We start from the raw sequence: 10,408 nt of genomic DNA on the forward strand, positions 1-10,408 counted from the left end.
CATGGGATCCTCATATTGTCACTCTTTTACTTCCGCTACTAGCGATGAAACTGCTGAATTCTGAATAGTGGTCCCCTGGCTACCTGAGTCCATCACTCGGACTCCTAGGCTAGCTAGCTGTTGGAGCTCACGGGTCATTTCTCTTGTCGCACTTCACATAGACTTCCCATGGATCTGCGGCTAAGAGCGTCAGCCACAACGTTAGCCTTTCCGGGGTGATACAAGATGTCAACATCGTAATCCTTTAGCAACTCCAACCATCATCGTTGTCGCAAATTCAACTCTTTTTGCTTGAAGATATACTGAAGGCTCTTATGATCTATATAAATATCCACATGGACACCATATAAATAATGTCTCCATATCTTTAATGCATGGACCACCGCAGCCAATTCGAAATCATGTGTTGGATAATTCTGCTCATGTTTTCGTAACTGCCTTGAAGCATACACAATCACCTTATCGTGCTGCATCAATACACAGCCTAGCCCAACACCTGAAGTATCACAATAAACGACATACCCCTCCAATCCCTCTGTAAGTGTCAAGACTGGGGCAGAAGTCAATCGGTCTTTCAACTCTTGGAAACTACGCTCGCAAGCATCTGTCCATTGAAACTTAGCTGACTTCTGAGTCAACTTGGTGAGTGGCGCAGAAATAGAGGAAAAACCCTCAAAAAATCTTGTGTAATAGCCTGCTAAGCCCAAAAAGCTACGAACCTCCGTAGGAGTCGTAGGCCTTGGCCAAGTCTTCACGGCCTAAATCTTTTGGCTATCCACTCGAATACCGTCAGCTGCAACAATGTGGCCCAGAAATGATACCGAGTTCAACCAAAACTCACAGTTGGAGAATTTTGCAAACCACTCTCGAGCTCGAAGAACTCCAAGGACAATTCGCAAATGATCCGCATGCTCGTCCTCGGATCTAGAATACACTAAGATGTCGTCGATGAATACAATTACAAATAGATCCAGAAAAGGTCTGAATACATTGTTCATTAGGTCCATAAACACTGCTGGTGCATTAGTTAACCCGAACGACATCACTCGGAACTCAAAATGACTGTATATTGTTCTGAAAGCTGTCTTAGGGATATATTTCTCCCTAACTCTTACTTGGTGATACCCGGACCTCAAATCGATCTTTGAAAACCACTTGACACCTTGCAATTGATCAAATAGATCATCAATGCTCGGAAGAGGATATTTGTTCTTAATCGTCACCTTATTTAATTGCCGATAATCAATGCACATTCTCAAAGAGCCATCCTTCTTCCGGACGAACAATACGGGTGCTCCCCACGGGGATGAGCTAGGCCTAATGAAGCCTTTATCAAGCAAGTCCCTCAATTGCTCCTTCAACTCTTTCAATTCCGCGGGTGCCATTCTATATGGGGGAATAGATATAGGTGTGGTGCCTGGCAACACATCAATGGAAAAATCAATTTCCCGTTCGGGAGGAAGGCCTGGAAGCTCTTCCGGGAACACATCCGGAAATTCGTTCACCACTGGAACTGACTGTAGAGTCGGCGACTCAGCTTCTGCATCTTGAACTCGTACTAGATGATAAATGCACCCTTTTGTGATCATTTTCCTTGCCTTTAGATAGGAAATAAACCTACCTTTTGGTGATGCCGCATTCCCTTTCCATTCTAAGACTGGTTCTCCCGGAAACTGGAAACGAACCATTTTCATTCTACAATCAACATTGGCGTAACAAGAAGCCAACCAATCCATTCCCATAATGACATCAAAATCTACCATCTTTAGTTCGTGCAAGTCAGCTATAGTACAGCGGTCACATATCACGACTACACAATCTCTATACACTCGGCTAGCTATCACCGATTCGCCAACGGGCGTAGACACCTCAAAAGGTTTGATCGACTCCGGCTCGACTATAAATCGACCCGCAATATATGGAGTAACATATGATTATGTGGAGCCCGGATCAATCAAAGCATATACATCATGAGAGAATACCGATAATATACCTGTGACCACATCAGGAGAAGACTCAAGATCTTGGCGTCCAGCCAAAGCGTAAATATGGTGCTGAGGACCGCTAGTACTGGGAGCTCTGCCTCTACCTCTACCATGGCCAACTGGCGCATGTGAACCTGGCCCTGTAGGGCGTACAGATGCCGAAGATCCGGCTACCGACCCTGATGGCTGGGTCCTACCTCTACCATGCACTGAGGGGAAATCATGCATAATATGGCCCGGTCGACCACATGAATAGCAAACATCTGAACCCAATCGGCATTGACCCCGATGCGACCTCCCACACTGGGAACATCGTGGTATAGGTGGCCTTGACTGGCCTGAATCACCTGTAAACTGGGACCCCGAATAACTCTGACTCGGCCCTGAACGAACAGATCTATCAAGGCCCTGGTCTAGAAACCGTGGAGGTGCACTGGTCATAGAATAGCCCGAATGTCTAGGGAACTTTTGCCTTTGTCCGCCTCTGGACTCACTTATTGGGCCCGAAGATCTGGCCCTATTGCTATGTCCCCTATCCTGTTCGTGTTCACTTCTCCGCTGCTGTAGGCTTTCCTCTAAGTTCTGAGGATGTGCCTGAATGCGTGCAATATCCATACCGTCCTGAAGGGGCGCAGTCAAGCATTTGTCCATCAGATGGGGCCCTAGGCCCTTTACAAATCGGTGTACCCGGTCACCCATATCCGCTACCATGGCTGAAGCATACCTAGCCAAGGAATTGAAGCGGAGGCTATACTCAAGGGCACTCATACTACCTTGCCTCAAGTTCAAGAATTTATCGGCCCTAGCTCGCCGAACTTCTGGAGGCATATAATGACGGAGAAAAGCATCAACAAATTCTTGCCATACCGGGGGAGGTGCATTGGCTCCCCGCGAAGCCATCCATACTATATACCACTGGATCGAGACATCTCTCAATCTATAGGACGTTAGCTCTACCGACTAGGTGTCTGAAGCATGTATCAACCGGAGCGTCCTTAGCATACCATCAATAAAGTCCTGGGGATCCTCCTCCGATTTTGACCCAAAGAATTCCGGAGGGTTCAAAGTAATGAAATCACAGGCTCTTGCACTAACAGCCCTATCACCATACCCTGAACTGTGCCTCTGAGCCTGGGCCGCAACCAATTGAGTCAATAAAGTAATGGCTTCTTTTACATCTTGGCCCGAAGCATTGGGTGGAGGAGCCGGAGCTGGGGCTGAGGCTCCCACGTGCTCCTCGGTAATAGGCACTGTCTGGGAGGGCTGAGATTGAGCCGCACTCTGGGACTCATCTTCCTCTACTACCGCTGGCGGTGCTCTTTCAGCCCGCTTTTCTGCCACCGTCTTGCCCTTTTGGGCTGCTGTAGCCTTTTTCTTTACAGGCATTCTCTGAAATACACAACACACTATTAAGGAACAAGAATTTCTTATATCATAGCTCTATCGCACGATTCTTATGAAGAAAAAAGGTCATTTATTCCTAAAATGTCCGCAGCTTCCCGTTTATAAGTGTGGCGCGCAACACACCCATAACCAGGACTCTACTAGACATGGCTCGTAGACATACCCTAGGACTGAACTGCTCTGATACCACTTTTGTCACGACCCGACTCGGGGCCGCGACGAGTACCCGGTGCTAGCCCACCCAGGCACCCTATTAGCTTACTCTTATGCTTACATCCAGGTGAGCCACATAATTATACATGCATTTCCATTCATTCGTCAACTGGTCCCATATGGACAACCGCACATTTATATCATCATAGGCATTTATGCCACATCAATATACATGGGCCAACGTGGCCGACAAAATGATATACAAGACATAGGCCGACAAGGCCAAACACATCTACCCACACACACACATGTCTACGAGCCTCTAAGAGTATAACATATCACACTAGCGGCACAGGACCCCGCTATGCCCATAATTATATACACAAAAGAATGAGTACCCAAAAGATATGGCTCCGAAGGAAATGGAGCTCTCTATGTAATCTCCGAATAGGCAGCTATGGATCAAGCCTGTCTCCCTGTGCACCTGCGGGCATGACGCAGCGTCCACAAACAAAAGAACGTCAGTACGAAGAATGTACTGAGTAGGTAAAGCATGATTAACATCAATATAGAAGCATCATAGACAATATATGAAGTGGCATAGGAGGGAAGACAATCGTATCATCGTCATGGCACTTACCTGCCTTTCATAGGAACTTTTCATTTCTCATGCGTATTTCATAATAGTGCTCGTATTCGTATACATGCCCCTATTCGCATTCATATACATAGTCGTTTCACATTCATATTCATATTATATACATAGCCCTACACTTATATACATACATAGCGTACCCGACCATAAGGTTCGGTATTTCATACATACTTGGCCAACCAAGGCTCAATGTTATTTCTACCTGGCCCTACCAAGGCTTCAGGGTTATCCGTACCATCTGCAGATGTGTGCGCGCATTACGTAATCATATACATACATATATATATACATCCATATACATATATTCTACCCGACATTATAAGCTCGGGGTGTCATTATAGCCCTTCATAAGCACATGTGAATGTAATAGCCCGTAGGCACCTTTAGCATCATTATTATTATCATCGTCATCACTATCATCATCATTTTCGCTACATCTCTATCTTATGCTTACTCGTCAATGGGGTGCGTAGTACATTCGTAGGCCGTAGCACGTACCAAGGATTGTGAGCTTATGAGCTCGGAATGTCAATCATCTGGAGACAACATACTCATATAGAGGATTTAAGAGTTTGGCCAAAGAACCATGCCTTATGAAAGAAGGGTTAGCCTGACATACCTTTTCGTCGAACTATTCTACACTTGCACGTACTCCTCCGATGCTCACGTTTCTACCTTTATTAAAGTCGTACCATCATTAGAATCGACAATTTGCACACATGGATAAAACTAGAGAAAATCGGACAACATTTCCTTTATTTATACGACATTCCTCCATATCGTAATTCAACTTCCAAACGTCAACAATACATTCACAACATCATAATAATAGCCTTTAGTCATCTACATCATCCACATTCTTAATTCACTTCCATTTATCCCTATTTATGGTCACAACACCCAACTTCGTCCATTCATATACAATGTCTATTTCATGATCTTAACGTCATGTATAACACATTCATATCACAACACAACAACAATCATGATTCAATTCAAACTATGTCTCAAAAACGTCACTATTCATCATTCATAACCCATTTTGCTATTCTCTCCTAATGACCAAGCATTTTAACTCTCACATACCTTAAACAACATATAATATCATGAATCTTACCTTAGATGTTGTAGGAACAAGCTTTAGTTGATAATATTCCACTTGAGCAAAACCCTAGTTTTTCTCCATTTGGATTTCTTGACTTTAGATGATCCTTGATGGGTTCTTACTCTTGATTCACTTATTTAATGTTGTTGATGGCTTATAATCCTTGAAAACTTGTATAATAAAATGTAGAGAGATGTTTTAGAGAGAGGGATGAAATGTTGAAATGATTTCATGAACTTGGTCCTTTATTTAATAACGTTCCACTGATCTGTCGGGTTCCACTATACGGTCAATTATATGGTCCATATAATGGTTATACGGTCCGTATAATAGATCGTGAAATGGGTCTGCCTGCACCCCTTCACTGTGACCATTTGACGGTTCGTTATACAGTCCGTATAAATTTATACGGTCCGTATAACTGACCGTAAAATTCCACCAACAACCAACCTCCACTGTGATGGTTTTACGGTCCATTATACGGTCCGTAAAACATTATACGGTCCGTATAATGAGCCGTAAAACTCATCAGTTCATTGAACTTATTCTCATCACTTCGTTTGATCTCCGATCCTTGCGGAACCTTCTTAACACTTGTTCAACACTTCAATACCAATCTAAGGGATGTTATAACTCTTCTCCAAGACATCACTAAGTCCTGGCTAACTCGTTGCTCGTAATCCCTTTCCGATATTCGTTCATTTGCGTACCAACGGAAAATTTCCGAGGTGTAACAGAGAGAGAGAGAGAGAGAGAGAGAGAGAGAGAGAGAGAGAACTGAAGGGTTTTCTACCTATTTCTCCACTAAGGTAAGGTTCGTGGCTCCATAATCATTTAGCTTCATCTCCTTATCCTTATTCTAACCATAGAATCCTTAGAATCAAAGGAGGGTTTATGTAGTTTTTCTTGAAATAGTTCTAAAAATGAATTTACTTCCTAGATTATGATTAATGATGTTAATATTGTTGTTTATGCTAGATAATGTTGGATCTAGGCTTGTTTATCAATAACACATCTTTATGGAGTTGAATTAAAGTTAGGGTTCTTGACCCAAATTTGGGAGTTTTCATATAAATGATGATTTTGGGAATTAATTGAGTATTCCTATGATTAAAGTAACGGCTTTTGACCCTTTGGTATTGAATTTGGTATTTTGGTTATAAAATTTCCGTTTTGCCCTTGAGACCCGTTTTTCCTAAATTAAGGGCTGAAATTTACCCGAATAGAAAATATCCAGTATGGGCATCATTATTCATGGTTTCTTACATATAATTCATATGTGATAGAGTTTGATTATTTGGAGAAGCTTCGAAAGACAAGGCAACGTGTGGGTTCGAAGCACCTGTTCGGCTACCAAATAGGTTATGGCTTTCCCTTTCGGTAGACTCCGGTTAGTTTCATATATTCGTGTATTAGAAGGAACAGAGAATGCATGCGTAGGAATTGTAGATTTGGAATGGAATCCTAGGATGGTATTATTGTGTGATTTGTGTGTTCGAGCTTGTGGCCTGTAGACTCCTTAAGATGTTTGGTGTGATTCCTTGAATATTGGTGGATTTTATGTGACTTGGGAGTAGCAGGTGATACCTATTTCTGTGTCTAATTATGAGAATCCCGTAATATGTGATTAATTGTGTTATGCTATTAATAGTGAATCTAGTTGATAAATGGAAGAATAAAATGCACCAACGATTGTGACTGAGTTCTAGATTGTATTGTGACAAATGATTGTGAGTGTAGGGTGAGATTTCTTGCTCTAAGCTAATAGGATGATTTAGGGAAGTGGTAATAATGTATATCGATTTGATTAACCTGTTGTGTGGTTAGGACTAGCCACTCCATTGTGTTGTGATTTGATTGTTCTATTGTGTCGGCTTGATGCCCTGAGTTGTTGATAAATATTAGATTCTGTTATCGTCTTGATTACGATATTGTTGGCATACCCACTGTTGGTATTTGTGATTCGAATATATTGTTGGAATACCCACTATTGGTATTTGTGATTCAGATATATTGTTGGCATACCCACTGTTAGTATTTGTGATTCAGATATATTGTTGGCATCCCCACTGTTGGTATTTGTGATTCAGATATATTGTTGGCATACCATTGTTGGTACTTGTGATATTGAGCATGATTATCTATGTTGATCCATGCATTGCATGCACTCTCATTTTCATGATATACTATTGCATGGCTGATATCTGAGGTTCATCCCGGAATCGTTGATTGAGTGAAATTGATACTTGATAAAACACTTTTACTTGAGAGACGTGAGGTGGCCAATGTCCGATATCCGATGATCAATTCCGGAATCGTTGATTGCGTGGCCGATATACGATGTTAGTTCCGAAATCGTTGATAGTGTATAGACTCCGCGGGTTCCCTAGAGTGGTGCCGGTGAGAACCCCCCGTAGGCAAAGATATAGGGTCCCGTCTGTTTGTTGGGAAAAGATCCGGGATGGGTGGCGCTTAGACTTTGCGAGTCACACTAGGTTGTGCTACCGAGACGTCGATATATTCGTCCGGAGTACATGTCTACACAGCATTGCATTGCATTCATACACTATTGCATTGCATTGCATTATGATTTGATTTTGAGATTTTCGGTGCTGTACTTGTGGTGTTGGATTTGGACTTGATATATTCAGACTTGACACATTTGGGATTTGATGCTTTACTTAGGCAATGACGTGTACTTGGATCCGGATTTATTGATTGAACTTGTTGAAGTATACCACAAACCGTTCGTAAGATTAGTTATATGTTTGGTCTCTATATGATGTAGGATAACATGTGTCTTAATGATGAGTTGACTACTAGACTAAAACGAACAATTTAATGATATGTGAGTTGTGAGATTGCTGTGAGATGGGTTGGTGATTTTCGGGGTGAAGTTAATGATTAAAAGGTTTATGTACAGTGTGTGGTAGATAGATGTATGTCTTGATTGGGTTGTTATCATGTTTATCTATGAATTCTCTTACTGATATGTGTCTCTAACCATTGTCGGCCTATGATACTTACTCATCACGCGTGGATTGTATTGTTATTGCACTTGCTACACCTTTTTTGGGTGTAGACTATTTTAGGTAGTTGATTATGATACGAAGTGGAAATAAGCGGTGACTATCTGGAAGGCCTCCTCCCATTTCATTCCGGGACGGAGATGGAGTCTTAGAATATAGTGAAAATCAGAATTCATTTAGTCGCTCTTGTACTAGTCTAGACCAGGTCTTGAGAAGTTGGATCGAGTCTGTAATCATATAATTATTGAGGTTATTGAATTTATTATAACGTTCCACTGTTCTTTCTAAATATCAATTGGTTTAAATGATCGTCTTTATTAAATTGATGTGTATTCAATGAGAGGGTTCGTCTACCAAGGTGGAAAAGGTAGGTGCCCACGCGGTCCTAAAATGGGTCGTGACAGAAAGAAACCAACACAACTTCGAAGATGACTGAATAGATAATATAGGTATGACCGAAAGTCGGATGGACGGAGTAAGAACACCGGATGCCGAACCTGCGGATCAGCCGAAATTAGACCAGACAGATGTTGGTCTAGTTAGAGAAAATATGGAGGAAGTACAAACGAAAGGTGTCCGGATCAACGAAATGTCCCTCGGAAGAACAATTGGGCTGGGGTAAATGTCAGAAGCATGAATCGATTCGGTTGCGGGACTACGTCATTGAAACATTTCGGAAACAAAGTACATCAACACGTCCGCTGGATCTTCAGCAACCCTCAGGTGTGCCTTATCCTTTAGCTCACTAGATGTCTTGTGATAATTTTTCCTCGTAACACCAAAGCTTCCTTGCAGCAATTACCACAAGAACCAAGGCAAAAACATTCTCGGAGGCAATGAAAAATGAACATTGGAGAAAAGTCATGCAACAAGAGATCCAAGAGTTGGAAGATAATAGAACGTGGACGTTAGAAACATTTCCACTAGATAAGAAATCACCCGGATGTAGATAGGTGTATAAGATCAAGTAAAACTCTGATGGCACAATCTAATGATATAAAGCTCGGTTAGTCATTTTAGGAAATAAACAGGAGGATGACACTAACTACAATGAAACGTTTGCTCCAGTTGCTAAGGTAGTAACTGTTTAGACCTTCCTAGTAGTTGCAGCTATGCGAAATTGGGAGTTGCATTAGATGGATGTTCATAATGCTTTATTACACTATGACCGTATTGAGGAAGTTTATATGAAATTGTCAACGGGATTTTGTGTTCTTAGTCCAGGGAAAGATGTCTACTCCATGGTACAGGCTTCCAAAATTTTCAAGTGCTTTGATAAAATATGCGTTCAAACAGTCGTACTCGGATTATTCTCTGTTCAGGCTACACCGGGGAGTTATGCAACTTAACGTCTTCGTTTATATGGATGACTTGATTATCTCCAGAAACGACCATAGTGTCATTGAACCATATAAATGCTATCTCCGCACCTATTTTCGCTTGATGGATTTGGGCCTTCTGAAGTATTTTTTGGGAGTTGAAGTTGCGCGTGGACCAATCGGGTTATTTCTCTGTCAACAGAAATATGCTTTGGATATAATCTTTGAGTCCGTATTATTGAGAGCTAAACCAATCAATACTCCCATGGAACAGAATCATGGTTTGACGTTGGCCGAAGGATCCAATTCGGAGTCCGTAACCATACCGACGTCTAGTCGGTAGATTGATATATCTCAGTTTTACGCGACCTGAGTTTTCATATTCCGTGCAGGTTCTGTCTCAATTTATGCACCAACTGAAGGAAGCACACTGGAATGCGGTTCTGTGTGTGGTGCATACTTAAAGAAGAACCCAGGACAAGCCATTGTGATGAGAAAAGATTATGATCTCCAGTTGTATAGATGGTGTGATTCGGACTGGGCCGGATGTCCGTTGAGTCAAAAATCGCTTACCGGTTGGTTTATTTCCATCAGGAATTCATTCGTGTCATGGAAAACCCAGAGCAACACATTATCTCTCACTTGTTAGCGGAGGCTAAGTACCGATCAATGACAGTCTGTGAATTGAAATGTTTAAAGGAAATTTTGCATAGTTTGGGCGTTAAACATAAATCTTCGGTGAAAATGTACTTTGTTAG

This window comes from Lycium barbarum, chromosome 5, assembly GCF_019175385.1.
Source record: "Lycium barbarum isolate Lr01 chromosome 5, ASM1917538v2, whole genome shotgun sequence".
Lineage (NCBI taxonomy): Eukaryota > Viridiplantae > Streptophyta > Magnoliopsida > Solanales > Solanaceae > Lycium > Lycium barbarum.